The 18,023-nt window shown below is 54.0% G+C and overlaps 1 non-coding gene and 78 pseudogenes across 1 annotated transcript; all 79 read right to left on the reverse strand.

Annotated features, from left to right (window-relative positions):
- Positions 1 to 1,988: 1,988 nt before the first annotated feature.
- LOC144189053 (5S ribosomal RNA) lies at positions 1,989 to 2,107 on the reverse strand (annotated as a pseudogene).
- Positions 2,108 to 2,163: 56 nt separating this feature from the next.
- On the reverse strand, positions 2,164 to 2,282 carry LOC144188991 (5S ribosomal RNA; annotated as a pseudogene).
- A 56-nt stretch (positions 2,283 to 2,338) lies between these two features.
- Positions 2,339 to 2,457, reverse strand: LOC144189287 (5S ribosomal RNA; annotated as a pseudogene).
- Positions 2,458 to 2,513: 56 nt separating this feature from the next.
- Positions 2,514 to 2,632, reverse strand: LOC144184997 (5S ribosomal RNA; annotated as a pseudogene).
- Positions 2,633 to 2,688: 56 nt separating this feature from the next.
- Positions 2,689 to 2,807, reverse strand: LOC144183477 (5S ribosomal RNA; annotated as a pseudogene).
- A 56-nt stretch (positions 2,808 to 2,863) lies between these two features.
- Positions 2,864 to 2,982, reverse strand: LOC144182354 (5S ribosomal RNA). Its single transcript, XR_013324738.1, has one exon. It is a non-coding gene; the product is annotated as a 5S ribosomal RNA (ribosomal RNA).
- A 242-nt stretch (positions 2,983 to 3,224) lies between these two features.
- On the reverse strand, positions 3,225 to 3,343 carry LOC144188139 (5S ribosomal RNA; annotated as a pseudogene).
- Positions 3,344 to 3,933: 590 nt separating this feature from the next.
- On the reverse strand, positions 3,934 to 4,052 carry LOC144184883 (5S ribosomal RNA; annotated as a pseudogene).
- A 56-nt stretch (positions 4,053 to 4,108) lies between these two features.
- Positions 4,109 to 4,237, reverse strand: LOC144183751 (5S ribosomal RNA; annotated as a pseudogene).
- A 56-nt stretch (positions 4,238 to 4,293) lies between these two features.
- Positions 4,294 to 4,412, reverse strand: LOC144190241 (5S ribosomal RNA; annotated as a pseudogene).
- Positions 4,413 to 4,468: 56 nt separating this feature from the next.
- LOC144181920 (5S ribosomal RNA) lies at positions 4,469 to 4,597 on the reverse strand (annotated as a pseudogene).
- A 56-nt stretch (positions 4,598 to 4,653) lies between these two features.
- LOC144182510 (5S ribosomal RNA) lies at positions 4,654 to 4,772 on the reverse strand (annotated as a pseudogene).
- Positions 4,773 to 4,828: 56 nt separating this feature from the next.
- On the reverse strand, positions 4,829 to 4,957 carry LOC144185515 (5S ribosomal RNA; annotated as a pseudogene).
- Positions 4,958 to 5,013: 56 nt separating this feature from the next.
- Positions 5,014 to 5,132, reverse strand: LOC144189172 (5S ribosomal RNA; annotated as a pseudogene).
- A 56-nt stretch (positions 5,133 to 5,188) lies between these two features.
- On the reverse strand, positions 5,189 to 5,317 carry LOC144185210 (5S ribosomal RNA; annotated as a pseudogene).
- Positions 5,318 to 5,373: 56 nt separating this feature from the next.
- Positions 5,374 to 5,502, reverse strand: LOC144185439 (5S ribosomal RNA; annotated as a pseudogene).
- A 56-nt stretch (positions 5,503 to 5,558) lies between these two features.
- Positions 5,559 to 5,677, reverse strand: LOC144190000 (5S ribosomal RNA; annotated as a pseudogene).
- A 56-nt stretch (positions 5,678 to 5,733) lies between these two features.
- Positions 5,734 to 5,852, reverse strand: LOC144185423 (5S ribosomal RNA; annotated as a pseudogene).
- A 241-nt stretch (positions 5,853 to 6,093) lies between these two features.
- LOC144183145 (5S ribosomal RNA) lies at positions 6,094 to 6,222 on the reverse strand (annotated as a pseudogene).
- A 56-nt stretch (positions 6,223 to 6,278) lies between these two features.
- Positions 6,279 to 6,397, reverse strand: LOC144191003 (5S ribosomal RNA; annotated as a pseudogene).
- Positions 6,398 to 6,453: 56 nt separating this feature from the next.
- On the reverse strand, positions 6,454 to 6,572 carry LOC144187383 (5S ribosomal RNA; annotated as a pseudogene).
- A 56-nt stretch (positions 6,573 to 6,628) lies between these two features.
- Positions 6,629 to 6,747, reverse strand: LOC144189769 (5S ribosomal RNA; annotated as a pseudogene).
- Positions 6,748 to 6,803: 56 nt separating this feature from the next.
- Positions 6,804 to 6,922, reverse strand: LOC144187615 (5S ribosomal RNA; annotated as a pseudogene).
- A 56-nt stretch (positions 6,923 to 6,978) lies between these two features.
- Positions 6,979 to 7,107, reverse strand: LOC144183926 (5S ribosomal RNA; annotated as a pseudogene).
- Positions 7,108 to 7,163: 56 nt separating this feature from the next.
- LOC144184267 (5S ribosomal RNA) lies at positions 7,164 to 7,282 on the reverse strand (annotated as a pseudogene).
- Positions 7,283 to 7,338: 56 nt separating this feature from the next.
- On the reverse strand, positions 7,339 to 7,457 carry LOC144187404 (5S ribosomal RNA; annotated as a pseudogene).
- A 56-nt stretch (positions 7,458 to 7,513) lies between these two features.
- LOC144187308 (5S ribosomal RNA) lies at positions 7,514 to 7,632 on the reverse strand (annotated as a pseudogene).
- A 56-nt stretch (positions 7,633 to 7,688) lies between these two features.
- On the reverse strand, positions 7,689 to 7,817 carry LOC144182666 (5S ribosomal RNA; annotated as a pseudogene).
- Positions 7,818 to 7,873: 56 nt separating this feature from the next.
- Positions 7,874 to 7,992, reverse strand: LOC144186380 (5S ribosomal RNA; annotated as a pseudogene).
- Positions 7,993 to 8,048: 56 nt separating this feature from the next.
- Positions 8,049 to 8,167, reverse strand: LOC144182512 (5S ribosomal RNA; annotated as a pseudogene).
- A 56-nt stretch (positions 8,168 to 8,223) lies between these two features.
- Positions 8,224 to 8,352, reverse strand: LOC144182924 (5S ribosomal RNA; annotated as a pseudogene).
- A 56-nt stretch (positions 8,353 to 8,408) lies between these two features.
- On the reverse strand, positions 8,409 to 8,527 carry LOC144189173 (5S ribosomal RNA; annotated as a pseudogene).
- Positions 8,528 to 8,583: 56 nt separating this feature from the next.
- Positions 8,584 to 8,712, reverse strand: LOC144185211 (5S ribosomal RNA; annotated as a pseudogene).
- Positions 8,713 to 8,768: 56 nt separating this feature from the next.
- LOC144185212 (5S ribosomal RNA) lies at positions 8,769 to 8,897 on the reverse strand (annotated as a pseudogene).
- A 56-nt stretch (positions 8,898 to 8,953) lies between these two features.
- On the reverse strand, positions 8,954 to 9,082 carry LOC144182925 (5S ribosomal RNA; annotated as a pseudogene).
- A 56-nt stretch (positions 9,083 to 9,138) lies between these two features.
- LOC144182243 (5S ribosomal RNA) lies at positions 9,139 to 9,257 on the reverse strand (annotated as a pseudogene).
- A 56-nt stretch (positions 9,258 to 9,313) lies between these two features.
- On the reverse strand, positions 9,314 to 9,432 carry LOC144186457 (5S ribosomal RNA; annotated as a pseudogene).
- Positions 9,433 to 9,488: 56 nt separating this feature from the next.
- Positions 9,489 to 9,607, reverse strand: LOC144183361 (5S ribosomal RNA; annotated as a pseudogene).
- Positions 9,608 to 9,663: 56 nt separating this feature from the next.
- On the reverse strand, positions 9,664 to 9,792 carry LOC144182927 (5S ribosomal RNA; annotated as a pseudogene).
- Positions 9,793 to 10,033: 241 nt separating this feature from the next.
- On the reverse strand, positions 10,034 to 10,162 carry LOC144185777 (5S ribosomal RNA; annotated as a pseudogene).
- A 56-nt stretch (positions 10,163 to 10,218) lies between these two features.
- Positions 10,219 to 10,337, reverse strand: LOC144188140 (5S ribosomal RNA; annotated as a pseudogene).
- A 56-nt stretch (positions 10,338 to 10,393) lies between these two features.
- On the reverse strand, positions 10,394 to 10,512 carry LOC144190753 (5S ribosomal RNA; annotated as a pseudogene).
- Positions 10,513 to 10,568: 56 nt separating this feature from the next.
- Positions 10,569 to 10,697, reverse strand: LOC144186647 (5S ribosomal RNA; annotated as a pseudogene).
- A 56-nt stretch (positions 10,698 to 10,753) lies between these two features.
- LOC144191663 (5S ribosomal RNA) lies at positions 10,754 to 10,872 on the reverse strand (annotated as a pseudogene).
- A 56-nt stretch (positions 10,873 to 10,928) lies between these two features.
- LOC144191029 (5S ribosomal RNA) lies at positions 10,929 to 11,047 on the reverse strand (annotated as a pseudogene).
- A 56-nt stretch (positions 11,048 to 11,103) lies between these two features.
- On the reverse strand, positions 11,104 to 11,232 carry LOC144184160 (5S ribosomal RNA; annotated as a pseudogene).
- Positions 11,233 to 11,288: 56 nt separating this feature from the next.
- LOC144187218 (5S ribosomal RNA) lies at positions 11,289 to 11,417 on the reverse strand (annotated as a pseudogene).
- Positions 11,418 to 11,473: 56 nt separating this feature from the next.
- LOC144182307 (5S ribosomal RNA) lies at positions 11,474 to 11,602 on the reverse strand (annotated as a pseudogene).
- A 56-nt stretch (positions 11,603 to 11,658) lies between these two features.
- On the reverse strand, positions 11,659 to 11,787 carry LOC144185440 (5S ribosomal RNA; annotated as a pseudogene).
- A 56-nt stretch (positions 11,788 to 11,843) lies between these two features.
- On the reverse strand, positions 11,844 to 11,962 carry LOC144188487 (5S ribosomal RNA; annotated as a pseudogene).
- A 56-nt stretch (positions 11,963 to 12,018) lies between these two features.
- Positions 12,019 to 12,137, reverse strand: LOC144190765 (5S ribosomal RNA; annotated as a pseudogene).
- Positions 12,138 to 12,193: 56 nt separating this feature from the next.
- LOC144191151 (5S ribosomal RNA) lies at positions 12,194 to 12,312 on the reverse strand (annotated as a pseudogene).
- Positions 12,313 to 12,368: 56 nt separating this feature from the next.
- Positions 12,369 to 12,497, reverse strand: LOC144182928 (5S ribosomal RNA; annotated as a pseudogene).
- Positions 12,498 to 12,553: 56 nt separating this feature from the next.
- On the reverse strand, positions 12,554 to 12,682 carry LOC144185047 (5S ribosomal RNA; annotated as a pseudogene).
- A 56-nt stretch (positions 12,683 to 12,738) lies between these two features.
- On the reverse strand, positions 12,739 to 12,857 carry LOC144182990 (5S ribosomal RNA; annotated as a pseudogene).
- Positions 12,858 to 12,913: 56 nt separating this feature from the next.
- Positions 12,914 to 13,032, reverse strand: LOC144183552 (5S ribosomal RNA; annotated as a pseudogene).
- Positions 13,033 to 13,088: 56 nt separating this feature from the next.
- On the reverse strand, positions 13,089 to 13,207 carry LOC144183849 (5S ribosomal RNA; annotated as a pseudogene).
- A 240-nt stretch (positions 13,208 to 13,447) lies between these two features.
- On the reverse strand, positions 13,448 to 13,576 carry LOC144183253 (5S ribosomal RNA; annotated as a pseudogene).
- A 231-nt stretch (positions 13,577 to 13,807) lies between these two features.
- Positions 13,808 to 13,926, reverse strand: LOC144191302 (5S ribosomal RNA; annotated as a pseudogene).
- A 56-nt stretch (positions 13,927 to 13,982) lies between these two features.
- On the reverse strand, positions 13,983 to 14,101 carry LOC144190024 (5S ribosomal RNA; annotated as a pseudogene).
- Positions 14,102 to 14,157: 56 nt separating this feature from the next.
- On the reverse strand, positions 14,158 to 14,276 carry LOC144191488 (5S ribosomal RNA; annotated as a pseudogene).
- Positions 14,277 to 14,866: 590 nt separating this feature from the next.
- On the reverse strand, positions 14,867 to 14,985 carry LOC144184884 (5S ribosomal RNA; annotated as a pseudogene).
- Positions 14,986 to 15,041: 56 nt separating this feature from the next.
- Positions 15,042 to 15,170, reverse strand: LOC144183753 (5S ribosomal RNA; annotated as a pseudogene).
- Positions 15,171 to 15,226: 56 nt separating this feature from the next.
- On the reverse strand, positions 15,227 to 15,345 carry LOC144186469 (5S ribosomal RNA; annotated as a pseudogene).
- Positions 15,346 to 15,401: 56 nt separating this feature from the next.
- On the reverse strand, positions 15,402 to 15,530 carry LOC144181921 (5S ribosomal RNA; annotated as a pseudogene).
- Positions 15,531 to 15,586: 56 nt separating this feature from the next.
- On the reverse strand, positions 15,587 to 15,705 carry LOC144182513 (5S ribosomal RNA; annotated as a pseudogene).
- A 56-nt stretch (positions 15,706 to 15,761) lies between these two features.
- On the reverse strand, positions 15,762 to 15,890 carry LOC144185516 (5S ribosomal RNA; annotated as a pseudogene).
- Positions 15,891 to 15,946: 56 nt separating this feature from the next.
- Positions 15,947 to 16,065, reverse strand: LOC144189174 (5S ribosomal RNA; annotated as a pseudogene).
- A 56-nt stretch (positions 16,066 to 16,121) lies between these two features.
- Positions 16,122 to 16,250, reverse strand: LOC144185213 (5S ribosomal RNA; annotated as a pseudogene).
- Positions 16,251 to 16,306: 56 nt separating this feature from the next.
- Positions 16,307 to 16,435, reverse strand: LOC144185441 (5S ribosomal RNA; annotated as a pseudogene).
- Positions 16,436 to 16,491: 56 nt separating this feature from the next.
- LOC144181880 (5S ribosomal RNA) lies at positions 16,492 to 16,610 on the reverse strand (annotated as a pseudogene).
- A 56-nt stretch (positions 16,611 to 16,666) lies between these two features.
- On the reverse strand, positions 16,667 to 16,785 carry LOC144186481 (5S ribosomal RNA; annotated as a pseudogene).
- A 56-nt stretch (positions 16,786 to 16,841) lies between these two features.
- On the reverse strand, positions 16,842 to 16,960 carry LOC144189770 (5S ribosomal RNA; annotated as a pseudogene).
- A 56-nt stretch (positions 16,961 to 17,016) lies between these two features.
- LOC144187616 (5S ribosomal RNA) lies at positions 17,017 to 17,135 on the reverse strand (annotated as a pseudogene).
- A 56-nt stretch (positions 17,136 to 17,191) lies between these two features.
- Positions 17,192 to 17,310, reverse strand: LOC144190776 (5S ribosomal RNA; annotated as a pseudogene).
- Positions 17,311 to 17,366: 56 nt separating this feature from the next.
- Positions 17,367 to 17,485, reverse strand: LOC144183194 (5S ribosomal RNA; annotated as a pseudogene).
- Positions 17,486 to 17,541: 56 nt separating this feature from the next.
- LOC144191362 (5S ribosomal RNA) lies at positions 17,542 to 17,660 on the reverse strand (annotated as a pseudogene).
- Positions 17,661 to 17,716: 56 nt separating this feature from the next.
- Positions 17,717 to 17,835, reverse strand: LOC144183133 (5S ribosomal RNA; annotated as a pseudogene).
- A 56-nt stretch (positions 17,836 to 17,891) lies between these two features.
- LOC144183215 (5S ribosomal RNA) lies at positions 17,892 to 18,010 on the reverse strand (annotated as a pseudogene).
- Between the last annotated feature and the right edge of the window lie 13 nt (positions 18,011 to 18,023).

Consider the following 18,023-nt stretch of genomic DNA (forward strand, 5'->3'; position numbering starts at 1 on the left):
AAATGATCGTCATGTGAAAGACATTGTTTAGTATTCTTTCATTCATTCATTCTCTCAACCGCTTATCCTCACAAGGGTCACGGGGGGTGCTAAGGCCTATGCCAGCTATCTACGGGCACCAGGCGGGGGACAAAAGAATGAACATAATTTAAAGTAATTGCTCTACAGTTGTACTGCATACCGGAGGTCATTTAATTCATTCAGATCAAGAACCTCAAATAACATATCGGCTGGTATTGTTGGAGATGGAAATCCAACTCATTTTATCTCTGAGGGCTAGCTGCGAATGCACTTGCATTATGTCAGTAAAATTCTAGAAATCATAGCGAAAGGGTTATTTTTCAAGAAAATCTGTTCCCGAAAGACCGACAAATTGTCTTTATTTGAAGCTCTTGTCAGGAGAGGTTGGATTGCCTTTCCTGGCATGACGTCACGATAACTATCAGCTGTCACTAATTACGTGATTAGATTATTTTTGGCGTCACTGGACAAGGTCCAAGTGGACATGGGGAAGCTGGAGCACCTCTTTGAGTCCAGGGCCAAAGAGACGCCATGGGCCAAGAAAGCGCCAGAGAGCAAAAAGTCCGAGATCCTGGTTCTGGACTCCAAGCGGAGCACCGCCATCAACATCGGGATGACGGTCCTGCCCGCCGTTCACGTCATCAAGAGCGCCATCCTCAACTTTGACGACTTTGCCATCAACAAGGAGGGTGTGGAGAAGATCCTGAGCATGACGCCCACAGAGGAGGAGAAGCAGAAGATCCGCGAGGCTCGCTCGGCCAATCCCGACGTTCCCCTGGGGACGGCCGAGGAATTCCTCTCGGGCCTGGCTTCCGTCAGCGCCTTGACCCCCCGCCTGCAGCTGTGGTCTTTCAAACTCAACTATGAGGCACTCGAGCAGGAGATCGCCGAGCCCCTGTTTGACCTGAAGTTGGGCATGGAGCAGCTGGCCGGCAACCGGACCTTCAAGAAGATCCTGGCCACGCTGCTGGCCGTGGGGAACTTCCTCAACGGGTGTCCTCCTCACCAGAATCTTCAGGCTCCCTCCATGGTGAATCAATTCCTCTGGGCATAGGCATAAGATAACTTGGGCGCTCTCTGGTGGTTGTACGCACCTGGGCATCATGATGAAACGGTAAAGGCTTCCCAGGGCGACGTGCATAGCAGTGGTGGGGCGTATGAGTACGCTGCGGCTCTAACTCTTCTACCAGCTGTGGCTCATCTCTAGAAATGATGTGCCTGAGAGCCCCGCACCACGGTGTGTCCATTACAAAATTCCTAAACGATTCTGAGGGGTTTCTTATACATTCCAAGCAGTCCGGTGTCTTCGAGGTGGATGGTTTGCGTCGCCGAGTGCGTCGGCGCGAGCGTGGGTGGCGCTCCGCTGGGTCCATAATGGTTGGATCGTGCTGTTACGATTTCGCCGCGTAGTGCGACGCGATCGTAGGGTAAGTTGAACCCAGATGCAGAGTCGCCGAAGTAATTGGAAAGGTGAGGCAGATCTGTAGCTCTTGTTGGTTGATTTAATAAACGGGGTAACATAACTTAAACAACTTGGCTTGACCACTCATTACAAACGAACTGAACATGCGGCGTGGCGTCAATGGAAACAGCAATTACTACGAGGATTAACAGGAAACGAAACCAGAACTTAACCAGTCGATCCAACCGCGTCCACAGAAAATCATAATGCTTAAATACCAAAAATAATCTAATCACGTAATTAGTGACAGCTGATAGTTATCGTGACGTCATGCCAGGAAAGGCAATCCAACCACTCCTGACAGCTCTGAGTGATTTTGGATCCTTTGTTTCTCCCCCAAGTAATGAGGACATGTTCTTTTTAAGATAGCTCTCCATCTAAGTCCTACTATAGGTCCAGTCTTGGTAAAAGGTGCATGATGACAACTGATCTATCTGAAATCCAGAATTTGATCTGGATTTCAGATAGATCACCCATGAAATGTCGAAAAAGATGCGGGGTATGATGCTCACAGCACCTGGTATTCCCAAGCGGTCTCCCAATCAGGTACTAACCAGGCCGTACCATGCTTGGCTTCCGAGATCGAACGAGATCGGGCCTTTTCAGGGTGGTACGGCCGTGAGCGGTACTGCTCCTGCAGATGGACACCCATGAAATGTCGAAAAAGATGCGGGGTATGATGCTCACTGCACCTGGTATTCCCAAGCGGTCTCCCAATCAGGTACTAACCAGGCCGAACCATGCTTGGCTTCCGAGATCGGACGAGATCGGGCCTTTTCAGGGTGGTATGGCCGTGAGCGGTACTGCTTTTGCAGATGGACACCCATGAAATGTCGAAAAAGATGCGGGGTATGCTGCTCACAGCACCTGGTATTCCCAAGCGGTCTCCCAATCAGGTACTAAACAGGCCGAACCATGCTTGGCTTCCGAGATCGGAGGAGATCGGGCCTTTTCAGGGTGGTATGGCCGTGAGCGGTACTGCTCTTGCAGATGGACACCCATGAAATGTCGAAAAAGATAAGGGGTATGATGCTCACAGCACCTGGTATTCCCAAGCGGTCTCCCAATCAGGTACTAACCAGGCCGAACCATGCTTGGCTTCCGAGATCGGACGAGATCGGGCCTTTTCAGGGTGGTATGGCCGTGAACGGTACTGCACTAGCAGATGGACACCCATGAAATGTCGAAAAAGATGCGGGGCATGGTTCTCACAGCACCTGGTATTCCCAAGCGGTCTCCCAATCTGGTACTAAACAAGTCTAACCATGCTTGGCTTCCGAGATCGGGCGAGATCGGGCCTTTTCAGGGTGGTATGGCCGTGAGCGGTACTGCTTTTGCAGATGGACACCCATGAAATGTCGAAAAAGATGCGGGGTATGATGCTCACAGCACCTGGTATTCCCAAGCGGTCTCCCAACCAGGTACTAACCAGGCCCAACCATGCTTGGCTTCCAAGATCGGACGAGATCGGGCCTTTTCAGGGTGGTATGGCCGTGAGCGGTACTGCACTAGCAGATGGACACCCATGAAATGTCGAAAAAGATGCGGGGCATGATGCTCACAGCACCTGGTATTCCCCAAGCGGTCTCCCAATCAGGTACTAAACAGGCCGAACAATGCTTGGCTGCCGAGATCGTACGAGATCGGGCGAGATCGGGCCTTATCAGGGTGGTATGACCGTGAGCGGTACTGCTCTTGCAGATGGACACTTATGAAATGTCGAAAAAGATGCGGGGTATGATGCTCACAGCACCTGGTATTCCCAAGCGGTCTCCCAATCAGGTACTAAACAGGCCGAACCATGCTTGGCTTCCGAGATCAGACGAGATCGGGCCTTTTCAGGGTGGTATGGCCGTGAGCGGTATTGCACTAGCAGATGGACACCCATGAAATGTCGAAAAAGATGCGGGGCAAGATGCTCACAGCACCTGGTATTCCCAAGCAGTCTCCCAATCAGGTTCTAACCAGGCCGAATCATGCTTGGCTGCCGAGATCGGACGAGATCGGGCGAGATCGGACCTTTTCAGGGTGGTATGGCTGTGAGCGGTACTGCTCTTGCAGATGGACACCCATGAAATGTCGAAAAAGATGCGGGGTATGATGCTCACAGCACCTGGTATTCCCAAGCGGTCTCCCAATCAGGTACTAAACAGGCCGAACCATGCTTGGCTTCCGAGATCGGACCTTTTCAGGGTGGTATGGCCGTGAGCGGTACTGCTCTTGCAGATGGACACCCATGAAATGTCGAAAAAGATACGGGGTATGATGCTCACAGCACCTGGTATTCCCAAGCGGTCTCCCAATCAGGTACTAACCAGCCCGAACTTGCTTGGCTGCCGAGATCGGACAAAATCGGGCGAGATCGGGCCTTATCAGGGTGGTATGGCCATGAGCGGTACTGCTCTTGCAGATGGACACCCATGAAATGTCGAAAAAGATGCGGGGTATGATGCTCACAGCACCTGGTATTCCCAAGCGGTCTCCCAATCAGGTACTGACCAGGCCGAACAATGCTTGGCCTCCGATATCGGACGAGATCGGGCCTTTTCAGGGTGGTATGGCCGTGAGCGGTACTGTACTAGCAGATGGACACCCATGAAATGTCGAAAAAGATGCGGGGTATGATGCTCACAGCACCTGGTATTCCCAAGCGGTCTCCCAATCAGGTACTAACCAGGCCAAACCATGCTTGGCTGCCGAGATCGGACGAGAGCGGGCGAGATCGGGCCTTTTCAGGGTGGTATGGCCGTGAGCGGTACTGCACTAGCAGATGGACACCCATGAAATGTCGAAAAAGATGCGGGGTATGATGCTCACAGCACCTGGTATTCCCAAGCGGTCTCCCAATCAGGTACTAACCAGGCCGAACCATGCTTGGCTGCAGAGATCGGACGAGATCGGGCCTTTTCAGGGTGGTATGGCCGTGAGCGGTACTGTACTAGCAGATGGACACCCATGAAATGTCGAAAAAGATGCGGGGTATGATGCTCACAGCACCTGGTATTCCCAAGCGGTCTCCCAATCAGGTACTAACCAGGCCGAACCATGCTTGGCTGCCGAGATCGGACGAGATCGGGCGAGATCGGGCCTTTTCAGGGTGGTATGGCCGTGAGCGGTACTGCACTAGCAGATGGACACCCATGAAATGTCGAAAAAGATGCGGGGTATGATGCTCAAAGTACCTGATATTCCCAAGCGGTCTCCCAATCAGGTACTAAACAGGCCGAACCATGCTTGGCTTCCGAGATCGGACGAGATCGGGCCTTTTCAGGGTGGTATGGCCGTGAGCGGTACTGCACTAGCAGATGGACACCCATGAAATGTCGAAAAAGATGCGGGGTATGATGCTCACAGCACCTGGTATTCCCAAGCGGTCTCCCAATCAGGTACTAACCAGGCCGAACAATGCTTGGCTGCCGAGATCGGACGAGATCGGACGAGATCGGGCCTTTTCAGGGTGGTATGGCCGTGAGCGTTACTGCTCTTGCAGATGGACACCCATGAAATGTCGAAAAAGATGCGGGGTATGATGCTCACAGCACCTGGTATTCCCAAGCGGTCTCCCAATCAGGTACTAAACAGGCCGAACCATGCTTGGCTTCCGAGATCAGACGAGATCGGGCCTTATCAGGGTGGTATGGCCGTGAGCGGTACTGCACTAGCAGATGGACACCCATGAAATGTCGAAAAAGATGCGGGGTATGATGCTCACAGCACCTGGTATTCCCAAGCGGTCTCCCAATCAGGTACTAAACAGGCCGAACCATGCTTGGCTGCCGAGATCGGACGAGATCGGACGAGATCGGGCCTTATCAGGGTGGTATGGCCGTGAGCGGTACTGCACTAGCAGATGGACACCCATGAAATGTCGAAAAAGATGCGGGGTATGATGCTCACAGCACCTGGTATTCCCAAGCGGTCTCCCAATCAGGTACTAACCAGGCCGAATCATGCTTGGCTGCCGAGATCGGACGAGATCGGACGAGATCGGGCCTTTTCAGGGTGGTATGGCCGTGAGCGTTACTGCTCTTGCAGATGGACACCCATGAAATGTCGAAAAAGATGCGGGGTATGATGCTCACAGCACCTGGTATTCCCAAGCGGTCTCCCAATCAGGTACTAAACAGGCCGAACCATGCTTGGCTTCCGAGATCGGACGAGATCGGGCCTTTTCAGGGTGGTATGGCCGTGGGCAGTACTGCTCTTGCAGATGGACACCCATGAAATGTCGAAAAAGATGCGGGGTATGATGCTCACAGCACCTGGTATTCCCAAGCGGTCTCCCAATCAGGTACTAACCAGGCCGAACCATGCTTGGCTTCCGAGATCGGACGAGGTCGGGCCTTTTCAGGGTGGTATGGCCATGGCAGGTACTGCTCTTGCAGATGGACACCCATGAAATGTCGAAAAAGATGCGGGGTATGACGCTCACAGCACCTGGTAGTCCCAAGCGGTCTCCCAATCAGGTACTAACCAGGCCGAACAATGCTTGGCTGCCGAGATCGGACGAGATCGGACGAGATCGGGCCTTATCAGGGTGGTATGGCCGTGAGCGGTATTGCTCTTGCAGATGGACACCCATGAAAAGTCGAAAAAGATGCGGGGTATGATGCTCACAGCACCTGGTATTCCCAAGCGGTCTCCCAATCAGGTACTAACCAGGCCGAACCATGCTTGGCTGCCGAGATCGGACGAGATCGGACGAGATCGGGCCTTTTCAGGGCGGTATGGCCGTGAGCGGTACTGCACTAACAGATGGACACCCATGAAATGTCGAAAAAGATGCGGGGTATGATGCTCACAGCACCTGGTATTCCCAAGCGGTCTCCCAATCAGGTACTAAACAGGCCGAACCATGCTAGGCTTCCGAGATCGGACGAGATCGGGCCTTTTCAGGGTGGTATGGCCGTGAGCGGTACTGCACTAGCAGATGGACACCCATGAAATGTCGAAAAAGATGCGGGGTATGATGCTCACAGCACCTGGTATTCCCAAGCGGTCTCCCAATCAGGTACTAACCAGGCCGAACCATGCTTGGCTGCTGAGATCGGACGAGATCAGGCCTTTTCAGGGTGGTATGGCCGTGAGCGGTACTGCACTAGCAGATGGACACCCATGAAATGTCGAAAAAGATGCGGGGTATGATGCTCACAGCACCTGGTATTCCCAAGCGGTCTCCCAATCACGTACTAAACAGGCCGAACCATGCTTGGCTTCCGAGATCGGACGAGATCGGGCCTTTTCAGGGTGGTATGGCCGTGAGCGGTACTGCCCTTGCAGATGGACACCCATGAAATGTCGAAAAAGATGCGGGGTATGATGCTCACAGCACCTGGTATTCCCAAGCGGTCTCCCAATCAGGTACTAAACAGGCCGAACCATGCTTGGCTTCCGAGATCGGACGAGATCGGGCCTTTTCAGGGTGGTATGGCCGTGAGCGGTACTGCTCCTGCAGATGGACACCCATGAAATGTCCAAAAAGATGCGGGGTATGATGCTCACAGCACCTGGTATTCCCAAGCGGTCTCCCAATCAGGTACTAACCAGGCCGAACCATGCTTGGCTGCCGAGATCGGACGAGATCGGACGAGATCGGGCCTTATCAGGGTGGTATGGCCGTGAGCGGTATTGCTCTTGCAGATGGACACCCATGAAATGTCGAAAAAGATGCGGGGTATGATGCTCACAGCACCTGGTATTCCCAAGCGGTCTCCCAATCAGGTCCTAAACAGGCCAAACCATGCTTGGCTTCCGAGATCAGACGAGATCGGGCCTTTTTAGGGTGGTATGGCCGTGAGCGGTACTGCACTAGCAGATGGACACCCATGAAATGTTGAAAAAGATGCGGGGTATGATGCTCACAGCACCTGGTATTCCCAAGCGGTCTCCCAATCAGGTACTAAACAGGCCGAACCGTGCTTGGCTTCCGAGATCGGACGAGATCGGGCCTTTTCAGGGTGGTATGGCCGTGAGCGGTACTGCTCTTGCAGATGGACACCCATGAAATGTCGAAAAAGATGCGGGGTATGATGCTCACAGCACCTGGTATTCCCAAGCGGTCTCCCAATCAGGTACTGACCAGGCCGAACCATGCTTGGCTTCCGAGATCGGACGAGATCGGGCCTTTTCAGGGTGGTATGGCCGTGAGCGGTACTGCACTAGCAGATGGACACCCATGAAATGTCGAAAAAGATGTGGGGTATGATGCTCACAGCACCTGGTATTCCCAAGCGGTCTCCCAATCAGGTACTAACCAGGCCGAACCATGCTTGGCTGCCGAGATCGGACGAGATCGGGCGAGATCGGGCCTTATCAGGGTGGTATGGCCGTGAGCGGTACTGCTCTTGCAGATGGACACCCATGAAATGTCGAATAAGATGCGGGGTATGATGCTCACAGGACCTTGTATTCCCAAGCGGTCTCCCAATCAGGTACTAAACAGGCCGAACCATGCTTGGCTGCCGAGATCGGGCGAGATCGGGCCTTTTCAGGGTGGTATGGCCGTGAGCGGTACTGCACTAGCAGATGGACACCCATGAAATGTCGAAAAAGATGCGGGGTATGATGCTCAAAGTACCTGATATTCCCAAGCGGTCTCCCAATCAGGTACTAAACAGGCCGAACCATGCTTGGCTTCCGAGATCGGACGAGATCGGGCCTTTTCAGGGTGGTATGGCCGTGAGCGGTACTGCACTAGCAGATGGACACCCATGAAATGTCGAAAAAGATGCGGGGTATGATGCTCACAGCACCTGGTATTCCCAAGCGGTCTCCCAATCAGGTACTAACCAGGCCGAACCATGCTTGGCTGCCGAGATCGGACGAGATCGGACGAGATCGGGCCTTTTCAGGGTGGTATGGCCGTGAGCGTTACTGCTCTTGCAGATGGACACCCATGAAATGTCGAAAAAGATGCGGGGTATGATGCTCACAGCACCTGGTATTCCCAAGCGGTCTCCCAATCAGGTACTAAACAGGCCGAACCATGCTTGGCTTCCGAGATCAGACGAGATCGGGCCTTATCAGGGTGGTATGGCCGTGAGCAGTACTGCACTAGCAGATGGACACCCATGAAATGTCGAAAAAGATGCGGGGTATGATGCTCACAGCACCTGGTATTCCCAAGCGGTCTCCCAATCAGGTACTAAACAGGCCGAACCATGCTTGGCTGCCGAGATCGGACGAGATCGGACGAGATCGGGCCTTATCAGGGTGGTATGGCCGTGAGCGGTACTGCACTAGCAGATGGACACCCATGAAATGTCGAAAAAGATGCGGGGTATGATGCTCACAGCACCTGGTATTCCCAAGCGGTCTCCCAATCAGGTACTAAACAGGCCGAACCATGCTTGGCTGCCGAGATCGGACGAGATCGGACGAGATCGGGCCTTATCAGGGTGGTATGGCCGTGAGCGGTACTGCACTAGCAGATGGACACCCATGAAATGTCGAAAAAGATGCGGGGTATGATGCTCACAGCACCTGGTATTCCCAAGCGGTCTCCCAATCAGGTACTAACCAGGCCGAACCATGCTTGGCTGCCGAGATCGGACGAGATCGGACGAGATCGGGCCTTTTCAGGGTGGTATGGCCGTGAGCGTTACTGCTCTTGCAGATGGCCACCCATGAAATGTCGAAAAAGATGCGGGGTATGATGCTCACAGCACCTGGTATTCCCAAGCGGTCTCCCAATCAGGTATTAAACAGGCCGAACCATGCTTGGCTTCCGAGATCGGACGAGATCGGGCCTTTTCAGGGTGGTATGGCCGTGGGCAGTACTGCTCCTGCAGATGGACACCCATGAAATGTCGAAAAAGATGCGGGGTATGATGCTCACAGCACCTGGTATTCCCAAGCGGTCTCCCAATCAGGTACTAACCAGGCCGAACCATGCTTGGCTGCCGAGATCGGACGAGATCGGGCCTTTTCAGGGTGGTATGGCCGTGAGCGGTACTACACTAGCAGATGGACACCCATGAAATGTCGAAAAAGATGCGGGGTTTGATGCTCAGAGCACCTGGTATTCCCAAGCGGTCTCCCAATCACGTACTAAACAGGCCGAACCATGCTTGGCTTCCGAGATCGGACGAGATCGGGCCTTTTCAGGGTGGTATGGCCGTGAGCGGTACCGCACTAGCAGATGGACACCCATGAAATGTCGAAAAAGATGCGGGGTATGATGCTCACAGCACCTGGTATTCCCAAGCGGTCTCCCAATCAGGTACTAACCAGGCCGAACCATGCTTGGCTGCCGAGATCGGACGAGATCGGACGAGATCGGGCCTTTTCAGGGTGGTATGGCCGTGAGCGGTACTGCACTAGCAGATGGACACCCATGAAATGTCGAAAAAGATGCGGGGCATGATGCTCACTGCACCTGGTATTCCCAAGCGGTCTCCCAGACAGGTACTAACCAGGCCGAACAATGCTTGGCTGCCGAGATCGTACGAGATCGGGCGAGATCGGGCCTTATCAGGGTGGTATGACCGTGAGCGGTACTGCTCTTGCAGATGGACACCCATGAAATGTCGAAAAAGATGCGGGGTATGATGCTCACAGCACCTGGCATTCCCAAGCGGTCTCCCAATCAGGTACTAACCAGGCCGAACCATGCTTGGCTGCCGAGATCGGACGAGATCGGACGAGATCGGGCCTTTTCAGGGTGGTATGGCAGTGAGCGGTACTGCTCTTGCAGATGGACACTTATGAAATGTCGAAAAAGATGCAGGGTATGATGCTCACAGCACCTGGTATTCCCAAGCGGTCTCCCAATCAGGTACTAAACAGGCCGAACCATGCTTGGCTTCCGAGATCAGACGAGATCGGGCCTTTTCAGGGTGGTATGGCCGTGAGCGGTACTGCACTAGCAGATGGACACCCATGAAATGTCGAAAAAGATGCGGGGCAAGATGCTCACAGCACCTGGTATTCCCAAGCGGTCTCCCAATCAGGTACTAACCAGGCCGAACCATGCTTGGCTTCCGAGATCGGACGAGATCGGGCCTTTTCAGGGTGGTATGGCCGTGAGCGGTACTGCTCGTGCAGATGGACACCCATGAAATGTCGAAAAAGATGCGGGGTATGATGCTCACAGCACCTGGTATTCCCAAGCGGTCTCCCAATCAGGTACTAAACAGGCCGAATCATGCTTGGCTGCCGAGATCGGGCGAGATCGGACGAGATCGGGCCTTTTCAGGGTGGTATGGCCGTGAGCGGTACTGCACTAGCAGATGGACACCCATGAAATGTCGAAAAAGATGCGGGGTATGATGCTCACAGCACCTGGTATTCACAAGCGGTCTCCCAATTAGGTACTAAACAGGCCGATCCATGCTTGGCTTCCGAGATCGGACGAGATCGGGCCTTTTCAGGGTGGTATGGCCGTGAGCGATACTGCACTAGCAGATGGACACCCATGAAATGTCGAAAAAGATGCGGGGTATGATGCTCACAGCACCTGGTATTCCCAAGCGGTCTCCCAATCAGGTACTAACCAGGCCGAACCATGCTTGGCTTCCGAGATCGGAGGAGATTGGGCCTTTTCAGGGTGGTATGGCCGTGAGCGGTACTGCACTAGCAGATGGACACCCATGAAATGTCGAAAAAGATGCGGGGCAAGATGCTCACAGCACCTGGTATTCCCAAGCGGTCTCCCAATCAGGTACTAAACAGGCTGAACCCTGCTTGGCTGCCGAGATCGGACGAGATCGGGCGAGATTGGGCCTTTTCAGGGTGGTATGGCCGTGAGCGGTACTGCTCTTGCAGATGGACACCCATGAAATGTCGAAAAAGATGCGGGGTATGATGCTCAAAGCACCTGGTATTCCCAAGCGGTCTCCCAATCAGGTATTAACCAGGCCGAACCATGCTTGGCTGCCGAGATCGGACGAGATCGGGCGAGATCGGGCCTTATCAGGGTGGTATGGCCCAGAGCGGTACTGCTCTTGCAGATGGACACCCATGAAATGTCGAAAAAAATGCGGGGTATGATGCTCACAGCACCTGGTATTCCCAAGCGGTCTCCCAATCAGGTACTAACCAGGCCGAACCATGCTTTGCTGCCGAGATCGGACGAGATCGGGCGAGATCGGGCCTTATCAGGGTTGTATGGCCGTGAGCGGTACTGCTCTTGCAGATGGACACCCATGAAATGTCGAAAAAGATGCGGGGTATGATGCTCACAGCACCTGGTATTCCCAAGCGGTCTCCCAATCAGGTACTAACCAGGCCGAATCATGCTTGGCTGCCGAGATCGGACGAGATCGGACGAGATCGGGCCTTTTCAGGGTGGTATGGCCGTGAGCGGTACTGCACTAGCAGATGGACACCCATGAAATGTCGAAAAAGATGCGGGGTACGATGCTCACAGCACCTGGTATTCCCAAGCGGTCTCCCAACCAGGTACTAACCAGGCCGAACCATGCTTGGCTTCCGAGATCAGACGAGATCGGGCCTTTTCAGGGTGGTATGGCCGTGAGCGGTACTGCTCTTGCAGATGGACACCCATGAAATGTCGAAAAAGATGCAGGGTATGATGCTCACAGCACCTGGTATTCCCAAGCGGTCTCCCAATCAGGTACTAACCAGGCCGAACCATGCTTGGCTTCCGAGATCGGACGAGATCGGGCCTTTTCAGGGTGGTATGGCCGTGAGCGGTACTGCTCCTGCAGATGGACACCCATGAAATGTCCAAAAAGATGCGGGGTATGATGCTCACAGCACCTGGTATTCCCAAGCGGTCTCCCAATCAGGTACTAAACAGGCCGATCCATGCTTGGCTTCCGAAATCGGACGAGATCGGGCCTTTTCAGGGTGGTATGGCCGTGAGCAGTACTGCACTAGCAGATGGACACCCATGAAATGTCGAAAAAGATGCGGGGTATGATGCTCACAGCACCTGGTATTCCCAAGCGGTCTCCCAATCAGGTACTAACCAGGCCGAACCATGCTTGGCTGCCGAGATCGGACGAGATCGGACGAGATCGGGCCTTTTCAGGGTGGTATGGCCGTGAGCGGTACTGCACTAGCAGATGGACACCCATGAAATGTCGAAAAAGATGCGGGGTATGATGCTCACAGCACCTGGTATTCCCAAGCGGTCCCCCAATCAGGTACTAAACAGGCCGAACCATGCTCGACTTCCGAGATCGGACGAGATCGGGCGAGGTCGGGCCTTTTCAGGGTGGTATGGCCGTGAGCGGTACTGCTCTTGCAGATGGACACCCATGAAATGTCGAAAAAGATGCGGGGTATGATGCTCACAGCACCTGGTATTCCCAAGCGGTCTCCCAATCAGGTACTAACCAGGCCGAACCACGCTTGGCTTCCGAGATCGGACGAGATCGGGCCTTTTCAGGGTGGTATGGCCGTGAGCGGTACTGCACTAGCAGATGGACACCCATGAAATGTCGAAAAAGATGCGGGGCATGGTTCTCACAGCACCTGGTATTCCCAAGCGGTCTCCCAATCAGGTACTAACCAGGCCGAATAATGCTTGGCTTCCGAGATCGGACGAGATCGGGCCTTTTCAGGGTGGTATGGCCGTGAGCGGTACTGCACTAGCAGATGGACACCCATGAAATGTCGAAAAAGATGCGGGGCATGGTTCTCACAGCACCTGGTATTCCCAAGCGGTCTCCCAATCAGGTACTAACCAGGCCGAATAATGCTTGGCTTCCGAGATCGGACGAGATCGGGCCTTTTCAGGGTGGTATGGCTGTGAGCGGTACTGCTCTTGCAGATGGACACCCATGAAATGTCGAAAAAGATGCGGGGTATGATGCTCACAGCACCTGGTATTCACAAGCGGTCTCCCAATCAGGTACTAACCAGGCCAACTATGCTTGGCTTCCGAGATCGGACGAGATCGGGCGAGATTGGGCCTTATCAGGGTGGTATGGCCGTGAGGGGTACTGCTCTTGCAGATGGACACCCATGAAATGTCGAAAAAGATGCGGGGCAAGATGCTCACAGCACCTGATATTCCCAAGCGGTCTCCCAATCAGGTACTAAACAGGCCGAACCATGCTTGGCTTCCGAGATCGGACGAGATCGGGCGAGATCGGGCCTTATCAGGGTGGTATGGCCGTGAGCGGTAATGCTCTTGCAGATGGACACCCATGAAATGTCGAATAAGATGCGGGGTATGATGCTCACAGGACCTTGTATTCCCAAGCGGTCTCCCAATCAGGTACTAAACAGGCCGAACCATGCTTGGCTGCCGAGATCGGGCGAGATCGGGCCTTTTCAGGGTGGTATGGCCTTGAGCGGTACTGCACTTGCAGATGGACACCCATGAAATGTCGAAAAAGATGCGGGGTATGATGCTCACAGCACCTGGTATTCCCAAGCGGTCTCCCAATCAGGTACTAAACAGGCCGAACCATGCTTGGCTGCCGAGATCGGGCGAGATCGGGCCTTTTCAGGGTGGTATGGCCGTGAGCGGTACTGCACTTGCAGATGGACACCCATGAAATGTCGAAAAAGATGCGGGGTATGATGCTCACAGCACCTGGTATTCCCAAGCGGTCTCCCATTCAGGTACTAAACAGGCCGAACCATCCTTGGCTTCCGAGATCGGACGAGATCGGGCCTTTTCAGGGTGGTATGGCCGTGAGCAGTACTGCTCGTGCAGATGGACATCCATGAAATGTCGAAAAAGATGCGGGGCAAGATGCTCACAGCACCTGGTATTCCCAAGCGGTCTCCCAATCAGGTACTAAACAGGCCGAACAATGCTTGGCTTCCGAGATCGGACGAGATCGGGCCTTTTCAGGGTGGTATGGCCATGAGCGGTACTGCTCTTGCAGATGGACACCCATGAAATGTCGAAAAAGATGCGGGGCAAGATGCTCACAGCACCTGGTATTCCCAAGCAGTCTCCCAATCAGGTTCTAACCAGGCCGAATCATGCTTGGCTGCCGAGATCGGACGAGATCGGGCGAGATCGGACCTTTTCAGGGTGGTATGGCTGTGAGCGGTACTGCTCTTGCAGATGGACACCCATGAAATGTCGAAAAAGATGCGGGGTATGATGCTCACAGCACCTGGTATTCCCAAGCGGTCTCCCAATCAGGTACTAAACAGGCCGAACCATGCTTGGCTTCCGAGATCGGACCTTTTCAGGGTGGTATGGCCGTGAGCGGTACTGCTCTTGCAGATGGACACCCATGAAATGTCGAAAAAGATACGGGGTATGATGCTCACAGCACCTGGTATTCCCAAGCGGTCTCCCAATCAGGTACTAACCAGCCCGAACTTGCTTGGCTGCCGAGATCGGACAAAATCGGGCGAGATCGGGCCTTATCAGGGTGGTATGGCCATGAGCGGTACTGCTCTTGCAGATGGACACCCATGAAATGTCGAAAAAGATGCGGGGTATGATGCTCACAGCACCTGGTATTCCCAAGCGGTCTCCCAATCAGGTACTGACCAGGCCGAACAATGCTTGGCCTCCGATATCGGACGAGATCGGGCCTTTTCAGGGTGGTATGGCCGTGAGCGGTACTGTACTAGCAGATGGACACCCATGAAATGTCGAAAAAGATGCGGGGTATGATGCTCACAGCACCTGGTATTCCCAAGCGGTCTCCCAATCAGGTACTAACCAGGCCAAACCATGCTTGGCTGCCGAGATCGGACGAGAGCGGGCGAGATCGGGCCTTTTCAGGGTGGTATGGCCGTGAGCGGTACTGCACTAGCAGATGGACACCCATGAAATGTCGAAAAAGATGCGGGGTATGATGCTCACAGCACCTGGTATTCCCAAGCGGTCTCCCAATCAGGTACTAACCAGGCCGAACCATGCTTGGCTGCCGAGATCGGACGAGATCGGGCCTTTTCAGGGTGGTATGGCCGTGAGCGGTACTGTACTAGCAGATGGACACCCATGAAATGTCGAAAAAGATGCGGGGTATGATGCTCACAGCACCTGGTATTCCCAAGCGGTCTCCCAATCAGGTACTAACCAGGCCGAACCATGCTTGGCTGCCGAGATCGGACGAGATCGGGCGAGATCGGGCCTTTTCAGGGTGGTATGGCCGTGAGCGGTACTGCACTAGCAGATGGACACCCATGAAATGTCGAAAAAGATGCGGGGTATGATGCTCAAAGTACCTGATATTCCCAAGCGGTCTCCCAATCAGGTACTAAACAGGCCGAACCATGCTTGGCTTCCGAGATCGGACGAGATCGGGCCTTTTCAGGGTGGTATGGCCGTGAGCGGTACTGCACTAGCAGATGGACACCCATGAAATGTCGAAAAAGATGCGGGGTATGATGCTCACAGCACCTGGTATTCCCAAGCGGTCTCCCAATCAGGTACTAACCAGGCCGAACAATGCTTGGCTGCCGAGATCGGACGAGATCGGACGAGATCGGGCCTTTTCAGGGTGGTATGGCCGTGAGCGTTACTGCTCTTGCAGATGGACACCCATGAAATGTCGAAAAAGATGCGGGGTATGATGCTCACAGCACCTGGTATTCCCAAGCGGTCTCCCAATCAGGTACTAAACAGGCCGAACCATGCTTGGCTTCCGAGATCAGACGAGATCGGGCCTTATCAGGGTGGTATGGCCGTGAGCGGTACTGCACTAGCAGATGGACACCCATGAAATGTCGAAAAAGATGCGGGGTATGATGCTCACAGCACCTGGTATTCCCAAGCGGTCTCCCAATCAGGTACTAAACAGGCCGAACCATGCTTGGCTGCCGAGATCGGACGAGATCGGACGAGATCGGGCCTTATCAGGGTGGTATGGCCGTGAGCGGTACTGCACTAGCAGATGGACACCCATGAAATGTCGAAAAAGATGCGGGGTATGATGCTCACAGCACCTGGTATTCCCAAGCGGTCTCCCAATCAGGTACTAACCAGGCCGAATCATGCTTGGCTGCCGAGATCGGACGAGATCGGACGAGATCGGGCCTTTTCAGGGTGGTATGGCCGTGAGCGTTACTGCTCTTGCAGATGGACACCCATGAAATGTCGAAAAAGATGCGGGGTATGATGCTCACAGCACCTGGTATTCCCAAGCGGTCTCCCAATCAGGTACTAAACAGGCCGAACCATGCTTGGCTTCCGAGATCGGACGAGATCGGGCCATTTCAGGGTGGTATGGCCATGGGCAGTACTGCCCTTGCAGATGGACACCCATGAAATGTCGAAAAAGATGCGGGGTATGATGCTCACAGCACCTGGTATTCCCAAGCGGTCTCCCAATCAGGTACTAACCAGGCCGAACCATGCTTGGCTGCCGAGATCGGACGAGATCGGGCCTTTTCAGGGTGGTATGGCCGTGAGCGGTACTGCACTAGCAGATGGACACCCATGAAATGTCGAAAAAGATGCGGGGTATGATGCTCACAGCACCTGGTATTCCCAAGCGGTCTCCCAATCACGTACTAAACAGGCCGAACCATGCTTGGCTTCCGAGATCGGACGAGATCGGGCCTTTTCAGGGTGGTATGGCCGTGAGCGGTACTGCTCTTGCAGATGGACACTTATGAAATGTCGAAAAAGATGCAGGGTATGATGCTCACAGCACCTGGTATTCCCAAGCGGTCTCCCAATCAGGTACTAAACAGGCCGAACCATGCTTGGCTTCCGAGATCGGACGAGATCGGGCCTTTTCAGGGTGGTATGGCCGTGAGCGGTACTGCACTAGCAGATGGACACCCATGAAATGTCGAAAAAGATGCGGGGCAAGATGCTCACAGCACCTGGTATTCCCAAGCGGTCTCCCAATCAGGTACTAACCAGGCCGAACCATGCTTGGCTTCCGAGATCGGACGAGATCGGGCCTTTTCAGGGTGGTATGGCCGTGAGCGGTACTGCTTTTGCAGATGGCCACCCATGAAATGTCGAAAAAGATGCGGGGTATGATGCTCACAGCACCTGGTATTCCCAAGCGGTCTCCCAATCAGGTACTAACCAGGCCGAACAATGCTTGGCTTCCGAGATCGGACGAGATCGGGCCTTTTCAGGGTGGTATGGCCGTGGCCAGTACTGCTTTTGCAGATGGACACCCATGAAATGTCGAAAAAGATGCGGGGTATGATGCTCACAGCACCTGGTATTCCCAAGCGGTCTCCCAATCAGGTACTAACCAGGCCAATCCATGCTTGGCTTCCAAGATCGGGCGAGATCGGGCCTTTTCAGGGTGGTATGGCCGTGAGCGGTACTGCTCTTGCAGATGGACACCCATGAAATGTCGAAAAAGATGCGGGGTATGATGCTCACAGCACCTGGTATTCCCAAGCGGTCTCCTAATCAGGTACTAAACAGGCCGAACCATGCTTTGCTTCCAAGATCGGACGAGATCGGGCCTTTTCAGGGTGGTATGGCCGTAAGCGGTACCGCTCTTGCAGATGGACACCCATGAAATGTCGAAAAAGATGCGGGGTATGATGCTCACAGCACCTGGTATTCCCAAGCGGTCTCCCAATCAGGTACTAAACAGACCGAACCATGCTTGGCTTCCGTGATCGGACGAGATCGGGCCTTTTCAGGGTGGTATGGCCGTGAGCGGTATTGCATTAG

The sequence above is a fragment of the Stigmatopora nigra genome, unplaced genomic scaffold (assembly GCF_051989575.1).
Source record: "Stigmatopora nigra isolate UIUO_SnigA unplaced genomic scaffold, RoL_Snig_1.1 HiC_scaffold_24, whole genome shotgun sequence".
Lineage (NCBI taxonomy): Eukaryota > Metazoa > Chordata > Actinopteri > Syngnathiformes > Syngnathidae > Stigmatopora > Stigmatopora nigra.